General features: G+C 31.6%; 1 long non-coding RNA gene across 1 annotated transcript; it reads right to left on the reverse strand.

Annotated features, from left to right (window-relative positions):
• Nucleotides 1-1,497: 1,497 nt before the first annotated feature.
• LOC149491742 (uncharacterized) lies at nucleotides 1,498-4,596 on the reverse strand. Its single transcript, XR_016319293.1, has 2 exons — nucleotides 4,023-4,596; nucleotides 1,498-1,726 (listed from the first exon to the last, which is right to left on the reverse strand). It is a non-coding gene; the product is annotated as an uncharacterized LOC149491742 (long non-coding RNA).
• Nucleotides 4,597-10,405: the final 5,809 nt, after the last annotated feature.

Below are 10,405 nucleotides of genomic sequence, written 5' to 3' on the forward strand. Positions count from 1 at the left end.
ATAAAACTAACCTCAGATTTTTGCAACAGGCTGACCGGAGTGCAAAGCGAGCGGGGCTGCCGGCGTCAGGCGGGCTGGAACGGTGTCAGGAGGGGCCGGAGTGGCGCTGCGGAAGGAGGAGAGGAGAGGAGAAGGAGAAGAGAGAAAGAAGAAGAAAGAAAAAAGAGAGGGCCCGACGCTTAAAGCCCTAAATTTTGCGACCGACATATCGGTCGCAAGTGTTATAACTATCGGTCGCAATTTTTAATGAGCCGACGTCGTTTGACTAGGCTCAAAATTTGCGACCGATTTGCGACTACTATATCGGTCGCAAAAATCGGTCGCAATGTAGTCTCCAATCGGTCTCAGAACTTTGGCCCATTTTTTACGCGCGAAGTTTTGCGACAGAAGAACATTTAATCGCAAATCGGTCGCAAAATCGGTCGCAAATCCGTAGTACAGAGGTCGCAAATCATTAACCATTCTCGCGGGAACTTTCAGCGCCAAATTTTGCGACCGGTGGCTTATAAGTCGCAAATCGGTCGCAAAATTGCGACCGAATTAAGTCGGTCGCAAAAATCGGTCGCAATTGTGCGTTTTTTTTGTAGTGTAAGTTAAGAAAATGTGTAAACATTAAACACCCTTAGTATAAAATAAGAAGAATATTATGGGATATAAGATTTACGTTTAGGAAATTAGAATTAATTGCCTCAAATGGCATTCCTATTTCATTGTAAGATTACTACTTTAGTTAGTGTTCGTGCATTAAATAATTCGGGAAATAAGTTAAAGGAAGAACGTAAAGAAGGTCTTGGAGAACTTGGGATAGAAGATATGGATTAAGTGGAAAGTCTAATAGATTAAATTAGTCAAGAGAAATTGTTATAGAAAGGGAGATTTGAAGTGAAATTGTCCTTTTAAAATCATTAAAGGAGGTTTTTGTGGAAAAAAAAAGCGTGATGGTTGGAGGTAGAAAGACAAGTATAATACCGTACCTCTCTTCACTTTGTTACTAGTATTACTCTTTTATATGAGAAGTATTTCTTATTATAAATTTGCTGTAACACCCGCCACCTAGTCCCGAGAGACCCGACGGCGGATGCCACGTTCGGTGCCGGAGACACCGTCTTAACTTAACATATAAATCATAAAACTAAAATTATGAATTAGAAGTAACTGAGTATTCACAAGTTTAGCGAGTAAATTTTATTTTTATTTTTATAATAGCGATTTCATTTCATTTTCCTTGCATTTTTTTTTTATATACATTGGGAAAATTCCTACAGAAATATTGTAAGAATATCCCTTTAAAAACTGAGCTCGCCAAACATGTGAATACAAAATACTCCCAATTAAACTCTAAACTTCCAACATCTCCAAATAATCTTTATAATATAACAACACTTTATATTTTCATAATTGAATAAATCCTCAATAGTATTTTAGATCTATCAATTAATTGCATTCATTATATCTATCAAGTCTTAATGAACTAATCATATCAACTGACTTCAAATATTTCATATTCAATCATTTAATAAATCTTATTCTTCTCTCCAAATATATACATCAAAATACTTTATAATTACATACTTCAATTATATTTCAAATAACATAATATCTGGAAATGTAACAATTATACATGCCATAATTCTTCATTATATAAATCTCAATCGACTACTCCCAAATTAGTCACTTCTGCTTGATACTATTCTTCTAATCTTCAAGTAGCAACAACATCTTCAACCTACGCGTGATAAAAATCGACGCGCTGAGTATAAAACTCAGTGGTGCTCATAATTCACATACTTACCAAGTTGCGATAGCAACTTACTTTAAAACAAATTTCATAAAATTATTTACAATCATAAATGCATTAAAATTCAACATACATTTCCATTTATAGCAAAACAAATAGCACGTATACTAGTAATTAATAACATAAAGAATTTAATTCTTTATACCATAAATCCTTTACTTAAGACATTTTATCATCATAAATACTTTGGTTCCTTCAAATAAACTTATATTATTAACATAAATAATTTAATTCTTTCAAATCATAAATTCATTACTTAAACATTATACCAATACATATACTCTTTATTTTTAATACTATGTATCGAAATATCATGTTTTGAAAATTCATTTGATAACATAATCAGTAATTTCCAAGTAATGTTTACTAAAATAATATGATCTCATTCGTTTAATTGTATTACAGATATTTTCCATAGGGCTCGCATACACTTAGGAGAAAGAGAAGCAGATAAGTTTTCAGAACAGATTCAGAATGGCCTTAGGTTGCCATCAGATTCAGAATATATATAGAGCGCGTCCGCCCTAACAGAACAGAAGACACCCACGTGTCTAGCATATGATCATAGCTTCTTATCAGAATGGCATCAAATGCCGAGCATGCTCATCAGATAGAATAAAAATCAAATCACGCATCAAATTCACACTAAGTATATTAGAGCCCAAAATCCTTGTTTTAATTCTTTCTTCATATCACTTATCAGAAAACTTGTCTTATTCTTTAGTCTTCTTAAATTCATAATGCAAGCTTACTTTAGAATCATACTTAAACATAATTACTTAACATAGACAATTTCTTATCATATGAAATCATACATGTAAGCTTACTTTAGAACTTAAGTAACTCATATACTTAAACATAATTACTCAATATAGGAAATTTATCATAAATTCCTTTTCTTTTAAAACTTTCTTATTCAAAATTCAAAGCACATACACCTTAAATACCCATTTCTTTGTTAAAACTCTAAATATATAAAAGTTATCAATAATCATATTTATATCATATATATAAAATAATTAAGTAAGCTTTACTACACTAAGGTGGTACCAAGGGGAGGAATTTCCTTCTCCAATCAAGCATGCTAACACAACTCTTATGCACAAAAGTATCAATTTCAACCCTCATCATGCATTATCTAAACCAATTCCACACTTTTCCAATTTATATCCATTTAAACATATCCACAACAACACTTTTCAAACTTATGTCTTATTTTTGTCAAATAAATCTTAAAGGATACAAAGAATGAAGAGAACTTCATCACACATAATTCATACCTTCATTTATCCAAATAAACCTATGATTCATGACATAGAAAATTTCCAGCATTAATATAACCTTGACCTTTGCTGGGTTTTTAAGACATAATTTGAGTTATAGATCTCCAAATTCAATGAAATTAGATTCATTAGAAAGCTAAGACAAAATGCTACAAACATTATGGAGGGACAACAGCCCAGATCAATCTGAAGGTAGGAAACAAAAGCTAGGAACACAGACCAACAGTCCAGACCTGATTCAGCAGAACTAATTCCAATGTTTATCAAATTCCTACTTATCCAGACTCTCAAATCAAACCAATCCAAAACCAGAGAAGTCTCAAGACACAGGGCAACAACTCTCATGAAGAACTCAGAACATAATCTTATCATTATGGTGGTCAAAAGGGGCACTCAATTCAATGATGCAAGTAGCCCGTCATAACAGAGTCAGTTTGGGTGTTTCAGCCATAAGTTGAGCTATATATATCCAAATTGGACGCAAGAGGATGGGTTGGAAAGCTAAGGAGCAGACCTACAACTTTCATGAAGGACTCAGACACTAATGGGAAATGCAAGGGATCGAAAAATAGTCCTTAATCACACCCAATAACACTTTTTCCTAATTTCAGCTTACTTAAATCATATACAAGGTAGAGATTTCTACCACATACTAAATACTCATCAAATATCATCTTAAGATCATAAATCCACAAATAATAACAAGAAAACTTAAGGCCTTATTCATCAATAGGTTCTGCCACTCTTGGAGGATGAAGAAGAAAATGTTTTCCTCATAAATTCAACATATAGGCATGCTTAGAAATCTCCCAAGAACACATTTATACCACCAAAGTTCAATAATCAAATCATTTCATATCAAATTCCCAATTTTCACAAAATAGTATAAACTTCACAAAATCAAAAATTGAAATAAGGTAAGAGTGGTTATGAACACTAACCTTAAACATAAGTTCTAACAAGCTTAAATAAGACTCTTGATGCCTTAGTTTTCCCTTGTCTTTGGTAGGAAGTTATCCACCCTTTGTCCTCCAAATTACTTGAAATTATTCACCAAATATCATTTCTCAAGCTTTAATCTCAAAGATTGATTAATTAGATCAAGTTGAATGGTGTCAAATTGGTGGATTTAGTGAGTATAAGTGAAGAAAACAAAGAGAAGAGAAAGAGAGGCTCAAGTTAAAATGGAGGAGAAGAAGAAAGAAGTTCACGTTAGATGGATAGGAAGAGGAAGAAAACATGTTGCTCAAATAATGGAGTTGACTAAAGGGTAATTTGGTCCTTTCACCAAAATTGGATGGCTAGGATTGAGCAATGTAATTCAATCTAATGGCTACAAATATTCTCCAAATTAAATTCCTTCAAAATATTATTTATCTCCATAAAAATTCTTAAATTTAATCCTTAAAAATAATTCCTCTAATTTCCTTAATTAATATAACACCATCTCAAATTTACTCCATAAAAATAATTTCTCTAATTTCTTTAATTAATATAACAACATAATTCACTATTCACTAATTCTCTAATTTCTCCAAAAATATTCATTACTTACTTTCTACCCATAAAAATAATGTATACATACTCCAAAAATATTAAAGAAAATATTAAATATACATAGTAATTTTTCCGGACAAAAATAATATTTATTCTCGGACCGATGATACTATTCACAGACCGGTAACTTACTATTTCAGACACAGAAAAAATGGGGCGTTACATTTGCGATCATCTATGTCTCTGTTCTTATTAGATTTCAATTTGAGGACGAATTGTCTTTGTGGGGGGGGGGGGGGGGGAGATTATAATACCCTACAATCCCCTGAATTTTTATTTTTGAAACTTTCGAATTTTTATTAAATCAAAAATCGCAAATTTTGGCCGTGTGGGCTGCAAATTTAATATAGTCTCAATTCGAACCCAAATTTTTGAATTGGGCCCAAGCCCAAAAGAGATTATTCGGAAATTTTCGATTTGAGAACAGTTAAAATTTTCAAGAAATAATATGAAACACCAGCGATTAATCTATTATAAATATATATAAATTTATTATTCTAAAATCAAATATCATTACTATTACTATTTGTATTATTATTGAGTGAATGGAGGAAATGTTTTCTAACCTAACTAAATAATTAAAATAAATCGAACCGAACCCGGGAATCAAATTGATTTTTCGAAAGCCACACGAATAATCTGAAAATCAAGTGAAAAACCTGCAAACCAAGCAAGAATCGAGCCAATAATTAAATTAGATCGAACCGGTTCGAATCGAATCGGAATGGTCTAGAAGCTCTAGACTTCTTTCTTTTCTTTCTTTTTCTCTTCTTTTCTTCATTCTTTTTCTCTAATCGCGCAACTCCTCCCTCTTCCCTCTCCTTCTCGCTTCCGGCCACTGTTCAGTAAGGATAAAGTGGCGATCGGTTCCTTTGGCGATGCTGGGCACGATTCCAGCCTTCCCTCGCTCTGATCGGACCTCCAGTGACGCGAAACGAGACTGTCTCCATCGACAGTCCTCATCCTTCGATCTCCGGCTATACCAGCCGATTCCGGCGATGTGAAGCTTCAAGGTGAGCTTCGATCGATTCCTCCGTCTTGTGTGAACATTTTCCGTCCAAGAAACGACGGTTTTTGTGGAAGGAACTGGAACCACCATGAACGGTGGTGAGGGGCGGCTGTCAAGCTTGATTCGACCAACTAGAGGGTTGATCTCACTAAACCAATGCCGAAAATGGACTCCTTAGTGAATTTTGAGTCGAAAGGTATGATCGTGGCTAAATTCTGGGTTGTTGGACTTTTCTGGCCACCGTGCACCGCCGCGGTCTGGTGAGGACTTCAAGAGGCAGAATGATCCCCTCTTGGCGCGGATCATGGAAACAAAATCCGATTTGCAATCGGTACATTGTAAGGCCTAATTACTCATTTTCAGTATAAAGTTCAAAACGCGAATTAATTAATTAATTGAATATAAGATTAATTGAATTAGTAAAAATTGGAGTTTTATGAATTTAAATACAGATAATTGAGATATATGAACATCGTATATAGAATCGGACTTCTAGGTAATTAAATGATAATAAAGACTTTCACTGAAAATAAAAATGCTTAAATTTCAAATTATCAATCAAATTAATACGTAGATATTGTTATTTTCCTTTTATAATTTGATTAACCATAATTAACAATATCTACGTATTAATTTGATTGATAATTTGAAATTTAAGCATTTTTATTTTCAGTGAAAGTCTTTATTATCATTTAATTACCTAGAAGTCCGATTCTATATACGATGTTCATATATCTCAATTATCTGTATTTAAATTCATAAAACTCCAATTTTCACTAATTCGATTAATCTTGTAATTAATTAATTAATTAATTCGAGTTTTGAAATTTATACTGAAAATGAGCAACTAGGCCTTACAATGTACCGATTGAAAATCGGATTTTATTTTCATGATCCACGCGAAGGGGAGATCATTCTGCCTCTTGGAGTCCTCGCCGGAGTCTCGCCAGACCCCCGCCGTCGCTAACATGCACGGTGGTCGGAAAGTCGCGGATGCCCAGAAAATTGAAAGGTCACCACCTCCCGTCTCCAATTTTCATGAGGAGTCCAAATCTACCATCAATTTGTTGAGCTAGTGGCTCGTTTGGCTGGAACGAGCATCACAGTTTCTCCACACCGCTGTCCATGGTGGTTCCTCAAAACTCAGGCGAAATCGCAAATCGGGAGAGGTGAAATGTTCGTGTGGAGGAGAGGAGTCGATCGAGACCATCTCCGGCACTTGAAGTCGACGGGATTGGCGAGATTCGCCGGAAAAATTGGAGAGCGATGCTGTCAGCGCAAACAAACTCGATCCACGCCGCTGGGGTTCCGTTCGCGTGAGAGGAGGCTGGAAACGTGACCCGCAGTGCCAAGCGAGTCGACCGCCACCTCGTTCTCGCTGAACGGTGGCCGGAAAAAGAAGGAGAGGGGAGAGAGGTACTGCGCTGCTGAGTCCCTAACGAAGGAGAAAAGAAGAAGAAAAGAAAAGAAAGGAAAGGAAAAAAAATCTAGAGCTTCTAGACCATTCTGGTCCGATTCGAATCGATTTGGTCTAATTCAATGATTGGCTAGATTTTTGCTCGGTTTTCAGGTGTTCCACTTGGTTTTCGGGTTATTCATATGCTGTTCGAAAAGTCTAATTGATTTCTGAGCCCAGTTCGATTTATTTTGATTATTTTAGTTAGGTTCTGTAACATTTCCTCCATTTACTCAATATTAATAAAAATATTAATATTAATAGTAATGCTATTTGATTTTAGGATAATTAATTTATATATATTTCTAATAGATTAATTGCTGGAGTTTCATATTATTTCTCGAAAATTTTAAATGTTCTCAAATTGAAAATTCCGGCAATATATTTGGGCTTGGGCCCAACTTGCAAAATTTTGGACTCAAATTAAGATTGTTTGGTGTTTATAGCCCATATAGTTGAAAATCGAGATTTTTGATTTAACGAAAATTCGAAAGTTTCGAAAATAAAAATTCGGGGTATTACAATCTCCCCCCTTAAGACAATTCGCCCTCGAATTGAAATCTAACAGAGGATAATAGAAATAGAGACATAGATGATCACAAATTTATAATAAGAAATACTTCACATATAAAAGACTAATGCTATAAACGAAGCGAAGAGAGGTACGGTATTATACTTGTCTTTCTACCTCCAACCTTCACGCTTCTTTTTCCATAGAAACCTCCTCTAATGATCTTAAAAGGAAAAATTTCACTTCAAATCACCCATTCTAGGACAATTTCTCTTTGACTGATTTAATCTACAAGGCTTTCCGTTTATTCCATACCTTCCACCTTAATAGCTCTCTAAGACCTTGTTTACGTTTTCCTTTTAACTTATATCCCGAATTTATTTTAAATAACTAAAAGTTGTAAAAATCATCTACTCGTCATGTTATTAATTATCTAAAACTATAATTAATCAATTATATTTAACATAATTTAATTTAATAAAAAATAATTTTTAATTTTTCATATAAAATAATAACTGCCCATATAATTAAATTCATAAATTATGTGTCATTAAAATTTATATAAATTGTTACTTAATACTATATTATTAATTCTCTAACGTTATACTATTAATCAATTATATTTAAGACGGTTTAATTCAATTAATAAATAATTGTGAATTAATTTATTTTCAAATGATATGAAAATAAATAATTAAGGCATTACATACATCATTAAATTGGAATCCTATGGCAACACTAAGAGAAAATCTCTCGATAGCGTACTTACCCGTATTTAATAGCAAATATACAATAAATGTACTACTCCAATGCTCCAAAATTAATAACCTTCAAATAAATTAGCTAGTGTATATAAATAATTTTAGAAATTAATTTGGAAGACTCAATTTATCTCCTGTTTGAAGCAATTTAATAAAAAAATGATTTTTTTTACAGTTTAACCCTCTTGAACTTGCACTAAAGAATAAAAAGTCTAATTTTTTAGTAAAAAAATAATTTAATCAAATATAATTAAAAATAATTAAATATTGGGTTTAGACAAATATGATTAAAAATAATTAAATAATACAATAAATATTTTTCAAACAAATATTTATTATAATCAAATATATTCCGAATTCTGTAATTTCTTAAGTCAAATATCTTCTTTAATTTTTTCAAAATCAAAGCCAAGATATAATTTCTTATAGTTATTATTATATTATTAAATAATTTTCTTCTTTAATTTTAACTTTTTACATAATTTTTATTAGTTAAAATATTAAATTGTACTTTTTTATTCTTTTGGTGTAAATGTAAGAGGTAAATTATAAAAAAAAAAAAATTAATTTGAGCAAAGTGTATATTACTCCCAAGTTCAAAGGAAAAATAGAACTTTATTCTAAATTTATTAACAGTTATCTTAATTTAGCTTAATACATAAATTCACTTATGTACTTTTCATGAGAAATTACGACACTCTTAACTTTTAATTTGACTTATTGAACACTTCAACTTATAAAATTATAACCGTTAACATTTTAATTGACCATCAAATATATCGACTTGTAAAATTAAATTGATTAAATATTTATTAGATAGTTAAAAAATATAAATATTATTGTTCTAAAAGTTGTATTAACCATATATTGTATCAATATTTTAGATATAAAAGCAAAAATCTTGAAAATTATTGTTCACAATGAGAGAAAGTATGAGATTATTACCAACGTTGAAGTTAGTTGGGTAGGACCACAGTTTCCGAATCGCCTTTCAGTTTCAAAACCGTCGTTCTAATTATAGGAAAATATGAAACCAAAATCGAACCGCTTTTAGACAGTTTCATAGACGATTTTGGAACTGCCGATTCATGTTTGAAACCGAAATAGATAATATATTTCAAACTTTTTAAAATTCTCTTTTAGATTTATAGCTTGAATAAATAACAATGGTAAGCATTACTATAGAAAAATACTAAACCAATTTAATAAAAAATCTTAAAACTTTATAATAATAAAAAACCAAATTGAGAAGTTCCTTGAAAAATATATTTTTCATAGGTTTGAACCAGAACTGATGATTTCGGTTTCAAAAGATAAAAACTGGAACCAAATTTAAGTACACGGTTTCGATTACAGTTTGAAATAAGAACCATTGACCACGATTTAGTGTAAATTTTGATCAGTTCGATTCCAGTTCAGTTTTGATTTGAAACCAAACTTGTTTATGCTAAAGTTCAAGATATCATAAGGTCGATTTTATAGTTTAAGGTTATAATTTTTCTTAATCAAATTTTAGGAGTTAAATTATGTATTTGACTCTTAATTTTTTGTGTTCAAAAGTTAAATTTTTATGGGTTCATGGATCATTAATATAAAAGTATAATTAGAAAAAACAAAGAAAAAGTTATAATATAATAACCATAATAATTTTTTTTTGAAACTATGCCAAAATCAAAACAAACCTATATATATATGGAATGAATCGAGTAATATAAACCATTTCACTAAATCGGAAAACATATCTTGTGGGCGCCCTAAAAGCCCGGCTAAAGTTGCAAAAATAAAAGTTTGAATGCCACTTGTAAATTAATCCAATTCCACTCATTGAAAATCAATAGGTGATTAGTGGCTAATATTCTGTAATTAATTACTTATCTAACAAAGAAACAATTATAATCAAAAGAAAAAAAAACAATTAAGAAATCCTAATTTGGACCTCTTTATTAATGATTATGTAATTCAAATTGATTTAACTATATTTGCTAACTTTATTAAATTTAGGGTTACTCACTATTTGCCTCCCCAAGGTT

Source organism: Jatropha curcas, unplaced genomic scaffold (assembly GCF_041381405.1).
Source record: "Jatropha curcas cultivar XTBG-Jc1 unplaced genomic scaffold, XTBG_Jcur_1.0 HiC_scaffold_695_pilon, whole genome shotgun sequence".
In the NCBI taxonomy this organism is placed as follows: Eukaryota; Viridiplantae; Streptophyta; class Magnoliopsida; order Malpighiales; family Euphorbiaceae; genus Jatropha; species Jatropha curcas.